The following is a 25,798-nucleotide window of genomic DNA, read 5'->3' as shown; positions in this document are numbered from 1 at the left end:
ACAGGGCAGACCAAACTACCAAGCCAATTCTTCACCAGAAAGGAGACAAGCTACCGGGGACCGGTTTCTGGCATTTCAGCCTCTTCAGCCCGGCTTGCTTGAATCCTGATGGAGCAGTGAGAAAGGGACTCATGTCTGAGTATACCCTGCCACACCTATAGTGGCCAACAGAGGAGCACCCCGGACCTTCCTGGTCCACTCCAGACTCCATTTTAGGTCCACCGCGTGGGCTTGAATTTGCCAAGACTTGTTGCCCCAATCCTGGGTCCAGCGACGTCGACAGCAAGTACCTTCGTGGGACAGCTCGCACCTCCATCCTGGTCGCCGACAACGCCTCCTGGTCCGAGAGACTGCAGAGCCCAGCAGCGCCCACTCACCTGGTCGAGGTGACTTCGTCCGGTGCCATCCTGGTGCCCACCTAAATCACTGGCTAGTGATTCAGAACTTGGTCCCCTCTGCTTACAGGTCTTCTTCTTCCCTGATCCAGGCTTGGATCTCCAGAACTTCTTCACTGGCCGCCTGCCAGCAACTTCTTTTCTTCAGGCTCCTGGTTCGACAACGAGGTTTCCGACGCAACTTGAACCCTATGCAGCCGCAGCCCCTGGGCTAGGTAAACTGAGTACTCCGGTGCTCCAGCATAGTCCAACACCCTAAGTGTTCGGATCCACTCTTGTTTTACAATCAAGTAAACACGTTGAGACACTCGGATTGAATAAATCTCAAATCATCGTTTTTAATATTTCCAACGTTTTTGGAGTGTCCCATGTCGCAATCGCACATCTGACTTTTTCTCGTCTCCACGAAGATTACTTGATTGAAATCCACCATTCGTCGTCTCCATTTCTAATTAGTCCTGGGCCCTGTCGGGTCGGAAGTATCACCGACGGAGCGACTCTCCACATGATACTACTTTTCAACATAGCCCTGAGGAGTCGCGGGAAGATTGTCCCAATCGCGACGAAACACGTGTCGGCTGGTTTCCTCGAACATTAAACTACACCTTTTTCACAAGATTGATTCCAAGAATACTGTTTACTTATTTGCAATCCAACGCTTTGTCTCGTATTGTACTAATATGTCCGCTTTGACAGCTGTGTTTATCTATTAGAGTGTGCAGGGGTTCTTTTAAATTACTGTATACAGTATCAGTCTCGACTGATACTCTTTGAGGGGTTACAGGGCTCATCCCCTTACCCTAGGTTGCACCTCACCTTCACCGTAGAACCATAAATTAATACTGTGTTAATACTTAGCTGTGCGCCCTTTTTCTATAACCTACTAAAAACCCTTCCTTAGACCCTTATAGTCTATTTGCTATGATCAAAGCATTTAAATGTATGAAATCAAAGAAAGTGGTGGTTGAAAGAAAGGGAAATAAGAGGAAAAGGGATGAAATGGAGCTAGATGAAAAGTAGCACAAGGTTTGTGATGGGATGAAGGAACTGAAGTCAAGAAGTCAAAATGTAAGATGTTGAAGACAACAAAATTCTAAAATGGTCTCAGAATATTTATTTGTTTTATGTAATGTTATTCTAGCCATAAGACGGGATATTGGAGCCACCTAAATTGGTACTCCAATCATTTACATGCATTTTAGAAATTAATGCATGTTCATTTATTAATCTGTGTGCATTTTATTAATCAAACATAGTAGGTGGTTATATTTATACTTAAGAATACTGAAGAACCACTTATATGTTATTGAAATATAATCCATATATTTCCTCATGTTAACTGCACTTGTTCGGAAGCTCAGAATTTTGCTGGCTTATTTAGCGCTGTCAGTGAAATACATGACCATTCCCCAGCATATCCCAATGCTGTAGTTAAGGCAGTCCTTGAAATGAAGAAATTCAACCATCGATCATATTAATTGCACTAACTTCATTGGTTGCCAATTTATAAGAGAATTAAATTTAGTTTTTAGAAATACTTTGCTAAGAGAACATGTGTTCTGCATTCGAGTGCCTCCCAGCTACTCAGAAATGGAGAGCCGCCTCTTTTAGAGTCTAAAGTGCCAATGTATGGAACCAATGTTTAATTTATACAAGAATAATTAATACATACCAGGGCTCAAAGTATTGCTCAGATGCCTACAGCTGGTGCTACTGAATGTTCCGGTGCAGAATACCAACGCTACTTACTCCTCATTCCACCTTATGCCCTTTTTATCCACCACCAGACACTCACTGCCATTTTATCTGACTTTTGCAGGATCTTTTTCAGCCCCGCTTTCCCTCCTGTCGTTGTTTTGTCTTTCTCTTCCTCCTTCATTCCCCCTTTTGTGTTTTTCTCTCTTGCTTTGGGACAAAGTCTGGTTACAATGAATGCTGGTTACCAAATATGTGTGCCTGTGGGCATCACTGGCTCAAATTAAGCACTGTCGGATGACATGGTTTGAGACTTTGTCCAAGGACTTTCAATGCTTTAAATTTGTATGGCTAGTCATATTTTGTGATGTGCGTACCTTGTAATCCTCTCTATAGCACCTTAGCCCCTAGATAGGGATCATTGACATTATATTGAAAACAGCTACATTGCGATACAAAAATAGAATTTCACACTAATATCTTTAAAAAATATCAAAAATATTGTTTTAAAAAACAAAATATTTTTTTTAAATAGTAAATCCTAAATATTTTAATATATAACATTAATATAATGTAAATTAAATAACTGTAGAAAACATTTAATACTATATATAAATATATACTTAAACACACATATGTGTGTGTATGTTCATATATACATATTTATATAATGTTACACTATTATTAAAAATATATATTTTACACTATCTTACATTCTTAGTTTTTTTTATTTACTACCATAAAAAGCACACACATATATACATATGACAGGGACAGGGCGGTCGCAGTGATACAGGGACGGAGCACCCTGTTCGTTTTCCAGCACCACACTCTTTTTGGTTCAAAATAAAATCACCACACACCAAACTTCTGCCAATTTCAGCAGTTTTATTCAAATATGTAGAGTGTGGCAGCTTGCCTCTGTCCTGATGCATTTTGGATCAAGTTGAAGCCTTGTTCACAGGTGAGCAAAGTCTCTGATTACACCAAACCCTATCCAAAATAGATATAAAAATTGTAAAAAGTATACATCTATGAACAAATAATATAAAATAAAAAATAAACAAAGGATAGTATCAGAAATATTTAAACAATATTAAGAAAAGTATTGAAGTCTGGCAATAATAGATAGACTATTCCCACTCCAGTTTCTGCAACAGTAGTGAAAGCATAGGCTTACAGAGGAGTTACATTTACTACTCCCACTCAAAGCAGGTTAACAGCAGGGAAAGTATTGGACTTGAATAGATAAAGTTATTACACAATTTACATAATTAATAATCAATTAAATAATCAACAATAAATTAACAATTAATTGTTAATTATTACTTAATCAATATCCACCCTATACCCCTAAAAACCCAGATGCCTGCACATAAAATATAACTAAAAATATATAATGATTGCATAGCTAACATAAATAATAATCAATTAAATAATTAATAATTAATTGTTAATTAATTCATGCTTAAGGGGTGGAGCTTGCTAGCGACGAAGATGGCCGCTTGAGCAGAAAGCTCCACATTGCCATTGTACAATTTAACAATTATCCGGCATCTGCATATTTGCAACGGCGTAACTAGAGCCGATCTCGGTCTCGTGAGGATTAGGAGAGAATAGGGCTGCCTCCGATCCCTGTACTCCCACGGACGGCAGAGCGGGCTACATCTATCAGTGAGTGAACTGCGCCGGCCGCAATCCCCGGGCTGGCATGGCGTGACACGGAGAAGCGGACCGACACCCTACGGCTGTGCTGTACGTAGCATTCCTGTGATCGTGGTGGCGGCTGGGAGGCCAACTGGAGCTAGCGCTGGCTGTGGAGCGACCTCCTCTCTGAACGGTGAGGCGACTGGAGCAGGCCGTAGCCTGCAGGGCTGCTAACTACGAAAAACCTGGACGCGCTGCGACGAGAGGCGGGCACATGCCGAGCGTTGCGTGCCGGTGAGAGCAGCGGTCCTCTGAAGGGACGGCGACGCAGAGATGTGATACGCCTGCTGGGGCCCCCCATGAGACGCTGTCCAGAGGGAGAGACGCTGCCTGTGATCCCGGGCAGCGAAGGGCCGAATCACTGTCCTTTGTGCACTGTGTGGTGCAATGAGCGAGACCCGCCATTTTAGAGCTAATGGTGCGGGGGAATCCTGTGTTTCCTGGGCCATACGGCTAACTAAAGACAAGTGCTGGCTGACAGAGGTGTATACCTAAAGGGTGAGTGGTACACCTTGATATTCACTGTTCCTGCAACCCCTGGCGATAAGAGAAGGGGAGTAGACACCCTGAGAGACCCTGCTGCCCACATGGACCCCCGGGGGTGTCTACAGCACACAGACACCATTTTATGAGGAGAAATGTGGGCTGGCGCTTTCTCTGCGGGTGTCTGAAAATACCAGCGGTGGAGCTGCCTCTAATTAAGCCACTGAATGGGGACCACCGAATTAAAAGAGCCCTGTTTCCCCTGTTGCGTGATACTATACAAGGAGAGGTTACTAGCAGCACTACCCCAGGTGTAGGCCACGGGGAAGTGACACCTGGGACGGAGACTATCAGAAGGTGCCCTTTGTGATGAGGTCTCTCTGCCCTTGGTGGCACGTGGACATCCATACCCACCACATGACTGAAGAGTGGTAAGCGTTTTTGGCTTGCCGTCCTGCGATTGCTGCTCTACGAGGGGACGCCACTGTGAGACCACTGCGAGGAGAGCTTACCCTGGTTGTTGCCTAGCGCCATGATCGTTAGAAGCCCTGAGACATATTCCCAGGGGAGTGCTGCGTTTGCTCTGAGGCGGTGGTTGCCGTTTGGGTGCCTGCTGTTCTTGGTCCTACACTATTGCAGAGGACCTGCTGAGATGGGCAGAGTAGATAAGTCTCAGCCGAAGCTAACATTTGTCCAAAAGGAAGTCCAAGATGCGAGACACAGCTGCTGGAGATGCAGACATGAAGCAGGAAAAACCTCAGTAGGAGGTGGACGGTGATATTTGCACCATGCTGGCGGCAATGGAAAAAGGCTTGCAGAGCAGTCTCTCTGTTCGGGGCACTAAGATGGACTCCCTCTCATATAGGATGGGTAGAATGTCCGAGAGGCTGGACAAGCATGCTGAACGATTGGACATGACGGAGCGCAGAGTTAAGGAGGTAGATGAAGCACAGACAACGTTGGACGCCGATCATAAGCAACTGGGTAGAGTGATGCAGGTGTTGCAGGATAAAACCAAGGACCTTGAAGCGCGTTACCGTCGCAATAACCTGAGAAACACGGACCTTCCGGAGTCGACCCCGACTGGCAACATGGCATACTTTGTTGAGAAGTTATTGGTAATGCTCCTGGGTAGTGAAACTTTTTCTCCCATATTTGTGGTGGAGAGGGTGCATCGCTCTCTGGGCCCTCGCCCAAATCCTGGTGCTCGCCCGAGGCCGATAATTGCAAAGTTATTGAACTATCGTGACAGGGACTCGGCGCTGAAGGTGGCCAGGAAAAAACAGCCACTGCAGTATGAAGGATCAACCATCTCTCTGTTCCCAGACTTCACCCTCAGAGTCCAAGAGGCACGTAGACAGTTTGCTCCTCTGAAGAAGCAATTACGTGAGCACAACATAGACTACGCCATGCTATACCCGGAGAGACTCCGAGTCAATCGACAGGGCCACTCGCTTATCTTCACTGATCCGAAAGCCCAGCCCTACAGAAAGCCCTGAAGGACTGGTCTAAGAAAAATGGCCCAGCCCAGAGCGAGACTGCTTGAAGGGAGCGGAAGGTGGACGACTGGACGAACATGACTGAACTCTGGACTTTTCTAACTGTAGATAAGATTGCTACTTTTGGGGTGGTGTTGGGAGGCCTAAAGTAAAAATGCATGAGGTTACCACGTATAAGCATGTTTAACTGAGTTCTTTACCACCAGAGGGCATTATTGGGGAGTTGGAGTGGTAGAGCCCTGGCAGCGTTGGAGCTAGTTCCTCGAAGGGATTAAGTAATGATATTTTTTGACCTAAAGTTGGGAAGGGGAAGTGGAGTTGGAGATTCTTTCCTTTTTAGCAGATGCATAATGTTTGTTTGATGGTGTGCGGAGTGGATTCCTGGCTAAACTTAGAAGTTCTACCTTGTTAGGCGAGCAACATCCGCCCACGAGGGAATCACACACCTGGGGTATTGCAGTTGAGTTGTTTCCGCTTGCTGAGTTTTACGCTGGAACAAGGGGACTATTCGATGTCATATCGCCGAGGCACAGTTGGGGTAAGCCTGACGTGGTACAGACAATGGGACACGTTTTCTAAATACTACAGTTTGCACATGCCGATTGCACGTGTTGTAAGTTCTAATGGCAGGCACAGCTAGATTGATGACGCACAACCACACGACAGCTCGCAGTAGATCCCATAGTGACCCAACGCGGGGTAGGCTTCGAGCACTCATAAGGAATATGAGGGGTCTTCATGACCACAGGAAGCTCCGCAGAGCCCTGGCCTACTTGACGAGACATGAAGTAGATATTGCGCTACTGCAGGAGACGCACCTTACTCTTAAAAGCTCCATGCTTCGCTGCAGGGGATTACACGAACACATACATGCAACAGGTTTACCACACATGAGCGAGGAGTACTTACATGGGTGAATCCCAAGGTCACGATTAAAATCGAACCAGTAGACACTGACAGAGATGGGCGATATGTAATATCTAGATGCCGGGGAAAGGGACTTGACATACTCCTAGTTAATATATACGGCCCCAATTATGATAATGCCAACTTTTATGTTGCGTTGTCTGAAAAGGTGCATGTTTGCGGGGAAGGGCAACAACTCGGGGATGGCAACCTCAACTTAATCTTGAACCCGCACCAGGATAGATTGGTGGGGTCGGAGTGACATATCATCGCAGCAGCCCGGACAGTGACGGATGTCATGGTCCAGTACGACTTGCATGATGTTTGGCGCAAAGATTCCCAGACAAAGGGGGATACACACATTACTCCACGTTTTATAATCTACATACCTGCATAGACTATTGGCTAGCATCCAGACAGCTGTATGAGTGTATCCGGTCTTCCGAGGTGCTGCCCCGAACGCTCTCGGACCATTCCCCAATAGTACTAGTGTTAGACGCTCCCCAGAAGACTATCCAGGGTTTGTTTCGGGTCGAAATCTTACCTACAATTTGCGTACGGTGTTGGGAGCGATGCAGCACACTAAGCCGCAGATCTCAGCAGTAGCAGTTTTTCTAGACATGGAGAAAGCCTTTGACTCTGTCAAATGGCCCTTTATAAGGCAGGTGTTGATGAGGATGGGCCTGGGAGAAGTCTTTCTGCAGCTTCTAGGTGTATTGTACAGTGCGCCCACAGCCAGGATCAAAATTGGTAATCTGGTGACTGATGCTATAATATTACTAGGGGCACACGACAGGGCTGCCCGTTGTCACAGAAACTATATGCTCTGGTGGCAGAATTTTTAGCTTGTGCGCTTCGAGAATACCATAGGTATAAGGGTGTACACTTCGCGGGCTACGAACGAATCGTCTCTACATACGGGGACGATATGCTCCTATATATCTGTGATCCTGAGCGCAATCTTTCCCCGGTTTTGTGCGAAGTGGTCCGCTTCGGCGCGGTGTCTGGGTGACGGGTTAATTGGGTGAAGTCTATGGCAATTCCCCTTACCCCTGCCACAACGCAGTTTGAGCCTGACTACCCGTTGCAGTGGTCGACGGAGCCGGTGTGATATCTAGGTATTCAGGTGTACTCGGACTCTGAGGTTGTATTTAGGGAAAACTACGGAGTAGTGATTAGTAAATTGGAAGATGAAGTGGAAGGCTGGATTCAACTACATTTATCCTTGTTTTCTCATTTCCCAGAATATCTATAATGAAAAGGGTTGTACTCCCTAGCTTTCTGTTTCTTTTCTCTAACATCCCGTTGGTACTCCTAGCCGCATTCTTCAAAAGGCTCACAAAATTGATGATTAAATTAGCTTGGGCTGGCAATCAACCGCGGGTCAAGTGGCAAATCCTTACGTTACCGTATCACAGGACGGGGATACTAGACTCAATCAACGCGACTACGCATGCCTGGCACCATTTTCTAAAATTACAGGCGGGAGCCATACTGTATTCCCCACTTGCTCCTCTAGACAGGTGCCACTGGTTGCCCCCATATAGGGATACAGGAGTTGTGAAAGCACTCAACTTAATTGAGAACCGTTCTATAGGGAACTTATTTGAAGGTGGCGCAGTGCAAACCTTGGAGGACTTGGTGACTGGAGACACAGAGCCTACCCTTCTTACCAAATTTCAGTTCGACAGAACTCGGCATGCGCTGATACAAATCTTGGGGATGACTTAGCGGAACCGCTGGAGATTACCCCCTTGTCATGCATCATCAAAAGTGACGACCCGACGCGTATAGTATCTAAGATATATAAACTGACTATGTCCTATAGTGAGAACTTCTTCACTAAAGCCCGCTTAGCTTGGCAGAGGGGACTTAGATAGAGACATTGAAGATGCAATGTGGACGTCCTGCTGCACCAGCACGAAACGCATGTCCCTGAATGGTAGACACCGTCTGATTCACTTTAAATATCTAAATAGGGTCTACCATACTCCAGAAAGGTTGTGCAGCTATGGCTTCAGAGAGGAGTCGAGGTGTGAGCGATGCAGCGAAGGGGTGGCTGATTTTCTGCACCTGGCATGGACCTGCCCGGGGATTGCTAAATTCTGGGAACGAGTCTTTAAGGAGCTTACGGAGGTGATTGGACTTGAGCTCACACCAGAGCCGACATTCGAGTTGCTGGGCTATTCCAAACCAATACCTAAAGGGGTACGTAGGTTAGTCGATATGGGTCTGCTGTTAGCCAAACATAGAGTGGCGATGTGTTGGGCGAGAGGACCGACTCCCACGATTGCTCAGTGGGCGAATGACATGCAATATTGCAGCACTTAAAGAGAGAAATATAGAGATCTTCTCCCTCCCCGCAATAGACCTAAGAACTTCTGGGCACTGTATAGAACACACAGGGCGACTAGGACAGGGGAAGGTGCGTCCAACGAGAGGGTATAACAAGAACCGAGGGCGACTGACCTTGAGGTTTAGTGACACAAGCACAGCTCTGGTGGAGACAGAGGATGTAGAGAGTTGCACATAGAAGCACTGCGGAGTGAGTCCTTAAGTTACTGTCAGCAACTTTTGGGACTGGTCCTGAAGCGGAAGGGGCACTCATGGTTGGTTGGGTGGTGCGAGTCGACAGAGAAATGTAATGTGGAGAAGTGTGGCTCACTGGTTAGAGGCGGCAGACCTGGAAGCAGAGGTCAGCCCGGGACCAGGGTTCAATTCCCGGCTCGGCGGGGTCTTGAGTCCTAAAAAAATGTCCATGGACTCGACAATTCTCGCTCCGGTGCCTACTCGATTCACGGGTTCACACTCTGCGACTCTGGGCAATAGCTTGCTTAATCTCCACAACGGCCCCTCGCGGCGGGATGCCTGGCTTTCACCTTGCGGATACCCTGCCGGGGTTATCTCACAGGGGAATACCAGGACGGGTTCCCTAAGCAAGCGCTTAGAAACCGCTCGGTGATTTGCGCTATATAAATTCCTGTACATTTACATTTACATTTACATTTACATTGCCTGCTGCATTATTTGGAAACTATGTTGTATGACTATTGTATTCTTCTAGTAATTGCAGCTGGCACACAGATGGAACTGTGTCCTTTGATTACTGTGCATAAATTAATAAAGGTTTTCTAAAACTTAAAAAAAAAAAATTTAATGCTTCCTGTTTGACTTGTGCTTTGTGCTTTGTGCTCTGCCTGCCACCTACTTGGTTGTTGCTACTGCCTAGGGAGAACTGTGTACTGGCGGATCTGCCTGCCCGCCTCCCGCCGCCTTACTCCTTTTACCAGCGTGGAGTCGGGCCGCTGAGCGGAGCGTGGGAGGGGCAAAGACTTCTACCCCCAGCAGCCCTAGCGGCACCCAGATACAGCTTTTCGCGCCAGGAGGCGTTTAAAAATATCGTTATCCCGGTCGAGTGGGGGCTTCCTGTTTGACTTGTGCCTTGTGCTTTGTGCTCTGCCTGCCACCTACTTGGTTGTGAGGTTCCGTGGGAATCGTTACGGTGTTCTAGGCATGAACGAATATGGGCAAGTTTGGTATCTATGAACCGTAAATGACGAGTTCAGTAAGTGTACGCGTTTTCGCTACACTACTTGGCGGGGTTCGCCTTATTTACGTGTTTCTACATCTGAACCCTCGGGTTCCATTTTAGATACGGCATCCATTTTGTTTCTTGCCCTCACGTAGTCAGCGAACAGGCAGCTGTCCGCCTCATGACCCTTTAGTTCCCAAGCCTTACGGAAGATGCATATTCCTTTCATGCGTCTTTTATGACCGGGGGAATGACACTGCAAAGGCAGATGGCTCCGCTCGAGGGTAATCTTCCCACGTTGGTCTATTGTTTCAGCCTTGCATACGCTCGGCTCGAATCCTTTGAGCCTGTGATCATGCTTTCCGATATTACACTCACACTCTTTACTCTACTGTCGTCTGCCTTCCTTGCAGCTGTTCTTGTCTCTTACTCTCGTCCTTTTACAACTAGAGTGGAATGTGCCTAGCAGCAGGATAATGTGCTTTTACAGTTGGGAACCGGCAATGTTACTGTAATTATGTTCCGGGTTTCAGAAAGCCCTTTTGAAGTTTATTGTGGGAACTAAGTTGTAACCTTTTGTCCGTATGTTGTCCAATGTCGAAAACGTGTATAAAAGGAGCGACCCACATATGCAATGGGAAGCAGACTCTCAGAACCTACACTCTGTTGTACTTCTTGTGACTTTTGCCTCCCTGCAGTAATAAACGCTGATCTTTGACGCCGAAGGAAGTCTCCCGTGTCTCTGTCTTTAGTGCGCCAGAACAGGTATCCCACGAAGGTTTTAGGTGTTGTCCCCTGGCACCGCTGGGCCTTAAATAGTCCAGTCCTTCAGTTGGCGCCCAACGTGGGGCGACATCAGCGGTACCGGTCCAAAGCCTGACGATTGTGAGGAACTTCGTGTGAAATCTCCGAGGAAAGGTGCACCCCGCTTCATCGATCCTGTTGTCGAAATAAGTGGTCCAAAGATTTTTCCCGCGAAGATTCCCGCCTCCTGACGGCTGCGGCGGACTGATGCCCTGACTGTCGACCTGTTTTCGGCGCCTGGCGTAGACCTTTCGTACAAGCGAGACGATAGACGGGCATTCCTGGTGACGCCATTGTGCTCTCAGTTAAGTATTTGTGGGTCGCTCCCAGTCCTTAGTTGTTGTTGCAGCTTGTTGAAGCTTTGTTGTTTGCATGGTTCCATTGTATTTGTGGTTCTTAGTTGTCGGTTCTTAGTTGTTATTTGACAGTTGCAATTGCCAAAAACCGAGGGTTTTGTCTTTCACGAAGATTTAGCACTTCGGTAACCCTTGAAGTTTGATACTAGGTTAGTGTGCACGATGCCTAGCCATAGTGGTTTTCTTGGTTTCTTTAAATGTTGCAACAAGGATTCCCGGTTGGAGGACTCGTGTCCGATACCTCCAGTTGGAACTCCGATATATGAGCTCTATAGTCGACATGGTGTGGGCCCTATTATTTACAATGAATATTGGGTCCGTTACACGAAAAAAGATGGTGTCCTTAGTTGGCCACCGCATGGAAGTTTTGAACTTACGATTTTAGATCATCTTGAAGCTAAATTATTTAAAAAGAAAGCTAGGCCAGCTATGTTTGATTCCTTTCGGTTGTGGCGTAAAGAGGCCAAGCAGAAAGAAATCAAACAGCTTAAAAAGAATCGAAGAGAAGGTATCGTTCCGATAATGCAAGTTGTACAACAATGTCAGCGAGATAAAGAAGAAAAAGAAATAGAAGTTTCTACTAGACTACATCACATGAGGATAGACAAATGTTATCCGGTTTTACCAACTAGTCTTGATAAGAAAGAAGAGGATTCAAAGGAGGATCCCCTGTTAGCGTATTTGATGAAATCGCCACCTCCTTATGCACAGGGTGCTACGGCCCCTGTAGTTCCTCCTGTAGTTCAGCCTGTAGTTCCTCCTGTTGTCCCTCCTGTTGTTCCGGCGGCTGCTGGTCAGCCCGTTGTTGGTCCTACGTTTGTTCCACCACCTGTTTCTATTCCTACTGCTCCTTTGCCTGTACCTCCTCAGCCTCTTGCCCCTGCTACCCCGACTGTCTTGCCTGTTTCTGCTGTGCCTACGTTCACTTCTAATATTATCGCTCCTGCTCTTTTTCCTTCTTCTCCTTCCGTTCGCACCCGTATCCCTAATACTGTTGCTACGCTCTATTCCCCACTGTCCGGGTCGATACTACCATCCAGTGTTTCCGAAACTTCCCAGAGACGAAGTCAAATCCCTGGTGGAAGGGAGAGTGCAACATTAGCGAATATGGCTCGTAGGTGGATAGGACATCCTGCTAACTACCCTCCACGCATGGTTTTCGAGACGTTTTCTCAGTTTAATGAGCCTACGCAGAGATTCGTGTTCGAAGAAATGTGTAACTTTTTGAGGGAACAATGGTATAATGACGATTTAGATAACGTACCGCCCGATATGATTAAACTTCAGAGTCAATTTTCGAACGGTATGATCGTAGGTGGAGATGTACGACGTGCCTTAGAGCGATTGTTAGCCCATAGATCCACAGTGCCTTCTCAAGTGTCGTTTGATGATGACACTGAGAATTGGAAAGCGACTCCTGGTCAGTATCCTATGAGAGAGGTTCCGCCAGTATGGATGCCAGGTGATCCTAATGCTGCTCCTCCGGTTCTTCCACATTTCCAAAGAGTTTGGATACACCTCCCATGGAAGCGGTCAGAAGTCTTGCAGGTCAAACAGTCCTTGCCTGATCCGCGTAAGAACCCAGCAGGTTATTATAAGGAGTTGTCCCAATTGGTAGATGCTACTGTTATGAACCTTGCCGACATCGACATGCTGTTCGGTAATGTTGTACCACAACCGGTTTGGGCGAAAATTCGCCAGGAAAATCATGCGAATGAGTTAGGTGGTGACTGGGCTGCACTAATAGCGGCTGATGGCCTACAAGTTGGTGGGGCTAAGCCTGAGCAGTTAATTACGGATCTGCCCCAGAAAATCATTACACTCATGAAAACGCTTATGCCGGCGATGAGGGTAAACTGGGATAAATTATCGGCTTGTAAGCAAAAGAAGGACGAGAGTGTCTCCGATTTCTTTACAAGATTCGAAGAGGCATTTGTCGATCATAGTGGTCAGGATATGGGCACTGAGGGAGGCCAACGGCTGTTTGTTGATAAATTTGTGTTGAATTTGTTACCTGAACTATGCAACAAATTGAAGAATTCAGAAAGTGCATGGGCTGTTTCAACCACTGCACAGATATTAGCGACGGCTCAATATTATGAGAATAGGGAAAAGGAAGAAAGTGATCGTGCAGATAAGAAAACGAAGGAGCTCAAAACGAAGGTTTTGTTGCAGCAAGCGTATCCTCCACGTTCAAATCACAATGATTCGCAACAGCAATATAGACCACAATCGCAATCCTCTAGAATGCAGTCACGTTCTGACTCCTCTGACTTTAGATCTATGCTTGGGTATAATCAATGTGCATATTGTAGAAGAGAGGGACATATAAAATATGATTGTCCGGCTTTACGTGATCGTCTTAATGGTGTATCGGCACGAGGGGGTCGTGGTGGTCCTCAACAAGCATCTCGAGGTAGAGGCCGCGGTACCTCCCAAAATCAGACTGAGCGCCCTAATACGTCCTCAGACGCGAATAATTATTTTGACCAACGAAATGTGAGGTCCGATAAATCAGCACAGTATTATGCGGACGACTATTACGTTGAACATGAGACTGTTGCAAACGACCGTTACTAGGACAGCCACCGACAAAGAGAGGGAGTAGTATCAGTTCCGGTTGATCAGAGTGGGCCTTACGTCGCAGTTGCTACATCTGGCGTAGTTGAGCCTTTTCTGTTAGACACTGGTGCGACGAAAAGTTCCATCATGCATTCGAAACTCTCTGGCGCACCTTTGTCTGGCTTAACAAATGTTTCCGTTGGATTCTCTGGCGCCCCTGTTAGCAATCCTGTCTCTAGCCCTTTGCCCCTTACGATTGGCCCTCGTGAGCTGGAGGCTCCATTGATTCTATCTACTGGTTGTGGTGAGAATCTTTTGGGCTTGGATTTGTTAAAACGGTTATATGCGACTTTGTATTGCTCTCCTGAAGGAGTGGAGCTTACATTAGGTCGGAGAGTAATCTCTCCTATGTACTTGTTGATCGATAAATTCCCACCGGAATTGAGTTCCCTTCCTGCGTCTCTATGGGCCACAGGTCCCAATGATGTGGGTCTCTTGGACATCCCACCTTATGTGATCAAACTGAAGCCAAATGTGCGATTGCCACGTATACCACAATATCGTAACTCCTTTGAGGGTGAGCGAGCGCTATTAGCGATCATTTGTGACCTGATCAAAAAGGATGTCATTGAAGAAACTCGGGGAAATGTGTGTAATAGTCCTGTGTTACCCATTTTAAAACGAACTGATCCATCTAAACCTCCTGTGTACCGTTTCATAATCGATTTGAGAGAAGTGAATAAAATCGTGATCCCACAGTTTCCCGTGGTCCCTGATATCACGGCCTTGTTAACTCTGATTCCAGCTTCTGCCTCCTGGTTCACGGTGATCGATCTAAAGAATGCTTTCTTTAGTATCCCGATCGCTGAGGAAAGCAGAGACCTATTCGGATTCTCATTAGGTGGTCGCAGTTTTAGACTGAAACGCGCACCACAGGGCTATTGTGAGAGTCTGTCGATCTACAGTCAAGCCCTTAAAAGTCAACTTGATTCATTTGTATTACCGGCAGGCGCGGCTTTGATTCAGTACGTTGACGACCTGTTGATAGCTGCTGATACCGAGGATATTTGTAGAACTGCTACAGTATCGTTGTTGCGGCATTTATGTGACTTGCATCACAAGGTGTCACCTTCCAAGCTGCAATATTGTTGCCAAGAAGTAACCTACTTAGGTCACTTATTGTCAAAAGAAGGGAGAAGTTTGACCCCAGAGAGAATTGCAGCGATTACCCGAATGACTGTGCCAAAAACTCAGAGAGATGTACGTGCCTTTCTAGGTATTACGTCATACTGCAGACAATGGATTCCGAATTTTTTATTGCTAGCGAAACCATTGATAGCCCTTACATGCAAGGACGTTTCATCTCCTTTGCCATGGACTGAAGAGTGTCAGAAAAGTTTCTCTGAATTACGTGATGCGTTGTGTTCGGCTCCTGTGTTAGGTACTCCTGATTACAGTAAGCCGTTTACACTATACGTTCACGAGAGGGACGGTTGTGCGTTGAGTGTTCTGGCACAACAATTTGGCGACAAACAGCGTCCATGCGCATATTTTTCTTCGACCTTAGACCCAGTAGCTAGAGCCTTGCCGAGTTGTTTAAGAGCAACAGCGGCAGCTGCGGCGTCCATTCGACAGTCCGCAGGTCTGGTCATGGATAATATGCTCACGGGGATGGTTCCGCATGCAGTCGACACTCTCTTGAACCGAACGAAAACTCAACATTTGACGAGCGCAAGGTTGTCTGGGTATGAGTTGACGTTACTGGCAAGTCACATACGGATAAAACGGTGTAAGGTGTTGAATCCAGCAACATTGTTGCCGATCAACACGGAGTCAAGTGATGTAGCACCACATGACTGCTATCTGAGAACCGAGGAAGAGACGAAGGGTCGTATTGACCTAAAAGATACTCCATTGGTAGATCCCGATGGTACTTTGTATGTTGATGGTTCCTGTTTTAAGTTACCGAATGGTGATGTGACGACTGCGTATGCTGTAGTGACGTTGAGAACGGTTGTGGAATCTACGAGATTAAATCAGAATTCGGCCCAGGCAGCTGAGTTGATCGCCTTGACGAGAGCGTGTGTGTTGTCCAGAGGAAAACGGGTGAATGTGTTTACAGACAGCCAGTATGCTTTTGGTGTGGCACATAGTTTTGGGCGATTGTGGAGAGAAAGAGGATTCTTGACGTCGCATGGCACAAAGATTCAGCATGGACAGCTTGTGAATGACCTTTTAGATGCACTTACATTGCCTAAGCAAGTGGCCATAATTAAATGTAGTGCGCATCGGAAAGTAACAGATGATGTTGGTCGTGGTAATGCGTTTGCAGATGAGACTGCTAAGGAGACAGCTAAAGATCTGACAAACCGAATGTATGTTACGAGTTCAGTGAGATGGCCTGCAGAAACTAGTATTTGTGAGGACACAGTTGAGAGTGTGAAGGAGATACAGAACGAGGCCACTGAGATGGAAAAGACTAAGTGGAAAGAAAGCACGGGAAAGTTAGACGAGGATGGATGTTGGGTTGATTTGTCAGAAAAACAGAGATGGATGTTACCGGATGCATATGTGCTTGCTGTTGTTACAATGGCCCATGGCACAGCACATATTAGCTCGAAGGGCATATGCAAGTTGTTGTCTCCTGTATGGAAGAATGATGGGATTACTAAGTGTGCGGAAAGAGTGGTTAAGAATTGTATGGTGTGTTTGATGTACAATCCTGGTAAGGGCACCCCCACTCCACCTGGTCATTTTGCCCCTCCTACATGTCCTTTCGAAGTTATCCAATTGGACTTCATCCACATGGAGAGATGCAATAATTTAAAGTATGTTTTGGTTGTGGTTTGTGCGTTCTCCAGATGGATTGAGGCCTACCCTCTTAAAGATAATACTGCCCTATCCACAGCTAAAATTCTGCTCAAAGAGTATTTCCCCAGGTACGGCATGCCTCGGATTGTATGGTCAGACAACGGAAGTGAGTTTGTGGGAAGTGTGATGAAGAGTGTGTGTCGTGGTCTAGGCATAATCCAAAAATTTCATAGCGCTAATCATCCTCAGTCGGCGGGTTTGGTGGAAGGATACAATGGCACCCTGAAACTAAAACTTGCTAAAATTCAGGCAACAACTGGTTTATCATGGCCTGACGCTTTGCCTCTAACTCTCTTATCGACCAGGGCGACTGTACACTCTCGAGTAGGGCTTAGCCCATATGAGATTGTGTTCGGCCGTCCTGCGAACATTTGGGGAGTTCCGAGGCCTAAAGAATTTGACAGAATTGAATATCCAATGTTGATCGACTATCTTTATGATCTGACTGCTAAATTGAGTTTGATTCATCAACAGGTCTTTGAGGCTCTACCGTCACAAACAGAGGCTCCTGGTCATCGGCTCCAACCAGGAGACTGGGTCCTCACCCGCAATTTCGAACGAAAACGGAATTCGTGGGACCCTTCCAGGTGTTGCTGGCAACGAGAACGGCGGTTCGGCTGGAAGGAAGGAAACATTGGGTGCATGCCACCCACACCAAGAAGGTTCCGCTTCCTTTGCCAGCAGATACATGGATGAGGAAAGGAATTGCCTCGTCAGAAACCGACGCCCCTCAGCGTTTTGCACTGTTTAGCGAAGCTCAGCCCATAGGAAACACTTCAGCTTTTTCCGACACACCTGTTGATTCCTCTCAAACAATATCATTACCATCAGCATTGGAGAATTCAAGTTCTGAACAATTGCCTGAACAATCGAACACTCTTTTGCCATCCAATCCACTGTTTGAAGAGCAGACTCGCCCTGGAAGAAGCCGATACTTTCTTCGTCCACGCACTAAAGACTAATAAATAATTTTTATTATTTTTGATTTCACATTACCCCCTCACATTTGCCTTGAATATTGTGGACATTTTATTATGTATGTATCTTTTTCCAGTACAGCTAGGAGACGTACATGAAATTGGTTGTTCAACTGATTAAAACCTATCATCTGGGTTGGCCGTAAGGCCGCGCGGGTACTTCTTTCTGTTTAGCAGTTATTGACACTAGGTCGATTTCTTTTGTCGATTTCTGGGAACTCCTGGGAATTGACAATCGCTACTCAGAACGAAGTGCGTCAAGAACGTTGCGGACGGTCGTTAGAGGATGGAGTTCTCTAAGCTGTCGAAAATGGAGAAAAAGGTGATGCAAAGATCTAAATTATACAAAACTTTTCGAACAAAATGTTTTTTGTTACAGGTTCTCATGTTGTTCCTAACTGTGTCTATGCTGCTGGTGGGTGGAGTGTATTTTGGTTTTCAATCATTGTTGCCTTCTACTTCACCTACTCCTCCTTCTTATGATCTAAATTTCGTCTCTACTGCTTCTCCACATTCTTTTCATCTTCTGCCCCAACATGAACAAGTAAGACGTGCAGAATTCAGAAACAATTCTTTCGTTCAACTTCTGCATCAGCATCAGTTGGTGGTAAATACTACCAAGTGTTGGGTGTGCGGGTTAATGCCACATACCATGGATAGGGGTATTCCATATTTGGTTCTTCCGTACAGCCCCCAAGGGTCAGCTCGAGCATTCCAAACCATGTTCCGTAGTGCACTAGATTCCTACCCCCATCGAGAGCCACGCTCAGCAAGCTTTGGTCTTGGCCCGTACCACAAGTCTCTGGCGATAGCTATTGCTGGTTTAGATAGAGATATATTTGATGCATCGCTTATCCCAGAGGAGGAAGTACAAGCCTATAAATACCTTAGTGAGGCTGAGTATAGTGTATCAGTGGGTGATAGGCAGCTCAAAAGCTCATCTCCAATCTGGATTGTACCTCACCTAGGCCACTTTTGTCTGCAAGGTCGTGGCCGAAATCCGAGAGCTCAGCTTGGGAGGAGCGCTTGTGTTGATACTTACGTTCTACCAATGCTCTCTTCCCCTGTCTTCCTAACTGCCAAGGGTACCTATTTTGTATGTTATGATCGAGCATATACATGGTTACCTCATGACTTCTCGGGTACCTGCTATATCGCGAATCTCTTGCCTCCGACTTTCACTGTTGCCTCAGACTATCACAAAACCAGAGTTGTGAGAGGTGTCATTAGTAAAGAAGATACTGCCGGTCAAGAAGCAGGAGACTTCTTTAAGGGTTTCCTACCGTTTTGGGGCCCTATGGTCAATAGCAGGAATCTGAGACAGTTAACTCGTGTGGTAGAGTCAACTGCTAACATAACTGCAAGTGCCCTTGGTAACCTGACAGCAGAGCTTCAGGCGGATAGGCTTATGACGTTACAGAACCGTATGGTTCTAGACATTGTACTAGCAGATAGAGGTGGTGTGTGTAAGGTCATCCATTCGAGCTGCTGCATTTTCATACCTGATAACGCTCCAACGGTTTATCAAGCCATCTCCAAGTTGCATAAAATCTCAGAGTCCATACACGTGGACGAGGGAGATTGGACGCTTCTAGGATGGTTTTGGGGTCTGATATCGACTTGGGGTTGGAAGATTCTGATGATTATAGGGGTTGTTGTGACGTTTCTATTCACATGTTGTCTTTGTGTGCAGTGTGGTCCTGCCTTATGTGGCCTATGTGCTACAACGTGTATAAGAAGGCCATCTGTTACCAAAGAGACATTAATGGATAGAATAATGTTCCAGCAACATCTGAATGATCTGATGAATATCGAGATCGACTCTGACTTCGACTAGTTCTTGCCTACATGAGGGCAAAAGGAGCGTCTGAGGTTCCGTGGGAATCGTTACGGTGTTCTAGGCATGAACGAATATGGGCAAGTTTGGTATCTATGAACGGGGGCGCTAGAGGGCGCACGAGCAGTATGGCCGCACTTATGCGAGGCTCCTGCCGCCTGTGCCAACATCCTTTGATTATCCTACGATAACCACCTCCAATGCCGCTGAAACTTGGAGCGATTGATGTAGACCCCTGACCCGGCACTCGCTGCAAATTTGGAGTGATTCGGCCGTCGGAGTCCGGAGATATCCTGTCGTGAGTGAGGCGCCGACTGGGGAGGCGAAACCTGCCTGCTCTCGAACTGGGACACAGTCCTTACGCGATCCCGTGGTTCCCACGTGGTGTGGGGGCCGGGACCGAGAAGCACCTGTATTGCCGCAGCCCCCTCTGCGGGGACATCAGGACAGCAAGGGCGGACCATCGCATGCTGCGGCGAGAGGTGGGGCTGGAGACACCGGAGCGGTGGCTGGACCGGCCGCTGTCAGAGGCGGCACCTGCCCGATCGCGGGCTGGGACACAGACGCTGCGCGACCCCGGGGTCCCCGCGCGGTGTGCGGGCCGCGACCGCTGAGAGCCTGAGTTGCTGCGATCCCCTTCTGCAGCGGCCTGGGGACACACCAACGAGACTTGTGGAAACCGGTGAGAGACGCCGGTGGTATGGATTAGCCTGGCGCTGGTGCACAGACCTCGAGCTATTGCCGGTGATCTGCGCCCCCCCCCCCTCCCCCCCATCATACCCGGTGTTGTGCACGTTTGAGAGTTGCAGGCAGGGATACTCGCACTGCGGCCTGACTGCCTACAAGTGCCGGGGGGAGCGGGTGAAAAGAACGACGCGGGAATGACCTGCATTTGAAGAACGGTTGGTGCTCGAGAATTGCCTAGAGCGGTGCATGGTTGCTGAGTGGTGCCCTGCAATCGCATGCACTGATCTGCGGACACATAGAACAGAAACCGTTGCAACGATAATTGCGCAGGAAGTGTAATTCATGCGCTAGGAATTCGCTTGCGCATCAGACTCGGAGCGAGGGCCCAGGAATTGGGAGACTGGAGTTTTGTTTTTTTTTGAAAGGGGATACTGCGGGCCCACTGTCCCAGACTGGCTGTGATTATTGGTGCTGCACCGAACACATGCGGGCGTGTCCGTTGGGACTGGGGGATGCAGGTGTGCTAGAGACTTGCCTGCTTGACGATTGCACTTGGGATTGGCTTTTGTAAGCTTGCGCGGACCCGTTGCGCCACCGCAGACCGCTGCCATTGCTACGCTTATCGATGATTGTGGGCGCTGTTGAAGTCGAAGCGCTCATTGGATGCTGAGCTCGAGCAGTGCGAGACACCGGGGGGACAGAGTTGCTCCCTTTCCACTGCCTACCCACTGTGCTGGATGTGGAATACCATGGTTGAGAGGCACGACCTGACAGCGCGTGTTGTGGATTGCGACTAGACGACTCTCCGTTGATCGGTAGCGGGTGTTGACTGTACCCGGGATTTGTGGACACTGTTGGAGTACTACCTGGTGTACGGGTGTGCTGGATGCTGTGACCGTCGCGTTCCATGTCCGGAGCTTCTGAATTGCCGCGAGGTGGGACCAAACGCACGCACTCACTCACTGCGGAGAGATCAGCGAGAGGTACCTCCGACATGGGCCGGCAGGATACTCGACAGCCAAAACTTTCTTTTGACTCAGCCCCATCATCGAAGAAGACTGTGAAGGTAGGGACGGATCCGAATGGGTCTCAAAGCCCTACTACAGCGGGGCCTAGCTGCGGTGCTGCTGCACCGGACATGCATCTTCTATTGCAGGAAATGAAGCAAGGGTTCGCGACGGTGGTGGATAAGGTGGATCACTTGACCTCCAGGATGGACGCCATTGTGCAGAAGATGGATGTTCACGAGGAACGCCTCACGGAGGCGGAAAGGAGGATTTCAAGTAACGATGATACCACGGCATCCCATGCTACTAGACTGTCGCGAATGGATAACATCCTCAAAGTGATAGCTGCAAAGAACGAGGAGTTGGAGGCGCGCAGTCGCCGCAATAATGTACGTGTGATAGGCGTGCCGGAGTCTACGAACACTGGAAGAATGGAGGACTATGTTGAACGGATACTACAGACGGCGATCGGAGCGGACGCTTTTTCCAAGCAATTCATAGTTGAACGTGCGCACCGTTCCCTTGGTCCGCAACCCCAGCCAGGTGCCCCGCCTCGACCGATAATAGCTCGACTACTGAATTATCGGGATAGAGACACTGCACTCCGCGCTGCACGCACTGCTAAACAACTGACGTGCGATGGCGTTACATTCACATTGTACCCGGACTTCATGCCAATTGTACAGGACCAAAGGAAGAAATTTCTAGGCGTGAAGAAAAAGCTGCGGGAACTGCAAATAGACTATGCTTTACTATATCCGGCTAAACTGCGGGTCACGTATCAGGCACGGCAGCATTTTTTCGTGAACCCGCAGCAGGTGGAGGATTTTCTAAAAACACTGCGACGCGAACGAGGGAACCGCCCTGCGGAGGAGGAAGCAGAGAATGAGGAGGACTGATATGCGTAGCTGGATTGCTGAAGAGCCTAATAGCCTGCTGTGCCTTGAGTTTGGGAACGGGGACCATGATGGTCTCATGGAATTGAACTTGAGACTTTGCTGAACTGCTTTGGCTATGGATATTCGTGAGAGCTGACGACGGCATTGGACTATGGGTGGTAAAGTATGCCAGGCGACACCCCCCCATCCCTCGAATTGCCCCTCCAAGGGCGGTACCGGATCAGGGGTCGGGGAGCGGGGGGTGCCAAAGTGTGTACCTTAGATGACCCTACTAGGGTGTGCCCCTATGACACTGTTTGTTACACTGCGGCTGGTTGGGTGTTTGCTAGCAGTGATGGGAGGGGGGCGGGGAATGAATGCTGGAGAATTGGGGTTACTTCAGTGGGCGGTGGGAGGGGCGGATCTGGAGTTTGCATTGGTGCACGGGGTTGGTTGTGGGGTGGGAGGGGGGAGTGACTGGGGTGGCATCTGGATTGAATCATTGCTGGCTGCGGATGTTGCAGACTGCTAAGAATTGGGTTCATCGGATTGTGTGGGATGGGAGGTTTGGGACGTTTCAGTTGGTTAGAGAGAATGTGTGGAAGAGGATAGACTACAAGCCTGAGATAATTGGGGGGGGTCAGGGGAAGGGGAGGGGTAGGTGGGTGTTAGGTTGCACTGTACGTAGGAGTCACATGATATTGCAGAATGATTGGACTATGTTGGCTGTCACGCATGGGTGGCGGGGGCGCGGATAGGGGTGAGTGTCGTTGACACTGCTGTCATTAATGATGGCTGATGTGACAGGGAGTAAATTGACGATATTGTCATGGAATGTGCGGGGCATTAATGATTCTAGAAAAGGGTGAAATATCCTTGCCTATCTAGATAGACATAATGTGCATATTGCTTTGTTACAAGAGACACATTTCTGCCCTAGATCGGATTCTAAGTATGCTAGTAAGTGGGCCTCGGTCAGAAAATTTTCCTCATATTCGTCATATTCTAGAGGCACCGCAGTTCTGATCAAGAAATCAATTGCCTTTCAGATGTTGGGGGAGATCCTTGATCCCGATGGGCGCTTTGTGATATTGTGGGGTAGATTTGGCATGGACAATGTTGCTATTGTGAACTGCTATGCTCCGAATGTTGACACACCAGAATTTTTTAACACGCTTTGGGGACATGTATTGGTGACAGGTGCTACACACATTATTTGGGGGGGAGACTTTAGTGTTACACTAGTACCTGGCATGGATCGATCAGATGGTTGTGGTCAATATAATAGACAAGCAAGGGATGTGCTGCTGGGAATCGTAGAGGAAGCGGGGCTGGTGGATAGCTGGAGATATACCCATCATGCGCATAAAGAGGGCACGCACTTCACATCATACACTAATACATGGGCTAGATTGGATTATTGCTTTGTGTCAAGGGGACTCTGTGCGGGTATAGATAAGGTAACACACTTGCCTAGAACTTACTCGGATCACTGCCCAGTGTTACTCTCCCTTATGGTTCCGGGACACGAGAGGATACGACCTCCGTGGAGACTACTCCCTACTATGCTGATAGACTTAGTATTTAGGACGGAACTGGGTGATGAAATTGAGGAGTTCTTCCCCAGGAACAAGAATTCAGTTAGTAGTGTAGAGATGGTGTGGGAGGCGTTTAAGGTCACGGTTAGGGGTATTTGCATATCCAAGGGCGGGGGGATACTGAAAGACATTCAGAGGACGTTAGACAGGCTGGAACGCGAGCTGAAGGAACTTGAACTTGGGATGACAGATCGGGCTGACTCGGAGCTACAGAATACCTTTAGAGAAAAATTGACCGAGTTTGGCGTGGAAGCAGAGAGAAGTAAAGTTTAAGGGGAAGTATTGGACGGCGCGGCGTTATTGCGAAGGGGAACGACCTGGTAAGGTACTGGCCGCGATCATGAGAAGGCCGCGTTTCAGTGCCAATATATTAGAAATTGTCACATCAAACGGCATACGTTGTCAGGGTACGAGGGAGATTCAAGGGGAATTTCTTTCGCACTATAAACAGCTGTATACTTCTCAACAAACTACCGAGGTAGATTTGGGAGGTTTTCTCGATGATATAGAACTGTGCTGGCTCAGTGATGTGCATAGACAATTCCTTAGTGCACCATTGGAGACCGATGAGATCCGAGATGCCATTATGTCGCTTGCCAATGGTAAGGCGACGGGGTCGGATGGACTCCCCGCTGAGTTTTATAAATGTTACATCGATATTATGGCACCGGTCCTTAAAGAAGTTTATGAGGAGTCGCTAGAAGTTGGGGAATTGCCGGGGTCGATGAGGGAGGTGATAATTACCTCCTTGTTGAAACCGGGTAAGGACCCGACGGACACGGACTCGTATAGACCATTATCTCTCATCAATTGTGATGCGAAGATCCTTGCCAAGGTGCTGGCGACGCGACTCTCGTTGATTATGTCTAAAATAGTTCTGCCGGACCAAGCTGGGTTTGTGCCGGGCCGCGCCACCACACACAATCTTAGGACGCTGTTCTCATTGATCCAGACGATTGCCCCGGAATTGCCTGTCGCTGCGGTTTTTTTAGACGCAACGAAAGCGTTTGACTCGATGGAATGGCCGTATCTATTTACTATATTGCATAGGATGGGTTTCCCCAAACGGTTTGTTCACTGGGTGGAGCTGCTATATACCAGACCAACTGCCAAAGTGGTAATTAACGGATTACTGTCGGCTCCAATGTTGATAACGAGAGGCACGAGACAAGGATGCCCTTTATCCCCTCTGCTTTTTGCTATGGCAATTGAGCCTTTGGCGTGTCGCATCCGTCAGCTGCACAGAGCTAGTGCCTTTCACTGCTTCCAGCGCCAAATTGGCATATCACTGTATGCAGATGATATCACGCTATATGTGAAACATCCACAAACCAACCTTAATCCCATATTGCGGGAGTTCATTGTCTTTGGTGGGCTGTCGGGGGTACATGTGAATTGGAGGAAATCCCAATTTTTCCCGCTGACGTCTGCTGTCGCGAACTTTCAGTTGGACTATCCACTCGATTGGTGTGACACAGATCTTAGGTACTTGGGTATCGTCGTGTCTCTGGACAAGGATGTGACAATCAGATCGAATTATGGTGTGGCCGTCACGAAATTAGCTGATAATGTAACGCGCTGGAAGGCCTTACCGCTGTCGATGGCGGGGAGGGCGGCGCTTATAAAGATGGTGGTGCTACCACAATTCCTGTACCTATTCCAGAATGTGCCATATTTTCCGGGTGCTTTTTTCTTTAAACAGCTACGCTCTGAGCTCTTACGCCTCTTTTGGGGAGGCAAACAACCTCGACTAAGTTGGAACGTCATTACCCAGCCCTATGAGAAGGGAGGTTTTGATGTGCCGGATTTCGAACTTTATTACGTCGCTGCCCAAGCACAGTATGCATATCATTGGTTGAAACCCTCGCCATTCATGCCCCAAATCGCTGTAGAGGACTGGATCGCGCGTCCTCTTCCACTTAATGGCCTCATAATGGGTACAGTCAGAGATATAGAGACGCCATTTACCACGGTTACATGCACCATTGACGCATGGAGTAGGAT

This window comes from Lissotriton helveticus, chromosome 10 (assembly GCF_964261635.1).
Source record: "Lissotriton helveticus chromosome 10, aLisHel1.1, whole genome shotgun sequence".
NCBI lineage: Eukaryota > Metazoa > Chordata > Amphibia > Caudata > Salamandridae > Lissotriton > Lissotriton helveticus.
The sequence above is the reverse complement of the archived record's forward strand: the minus strand, read 5'-3'. Positions refer to the sequence as shown.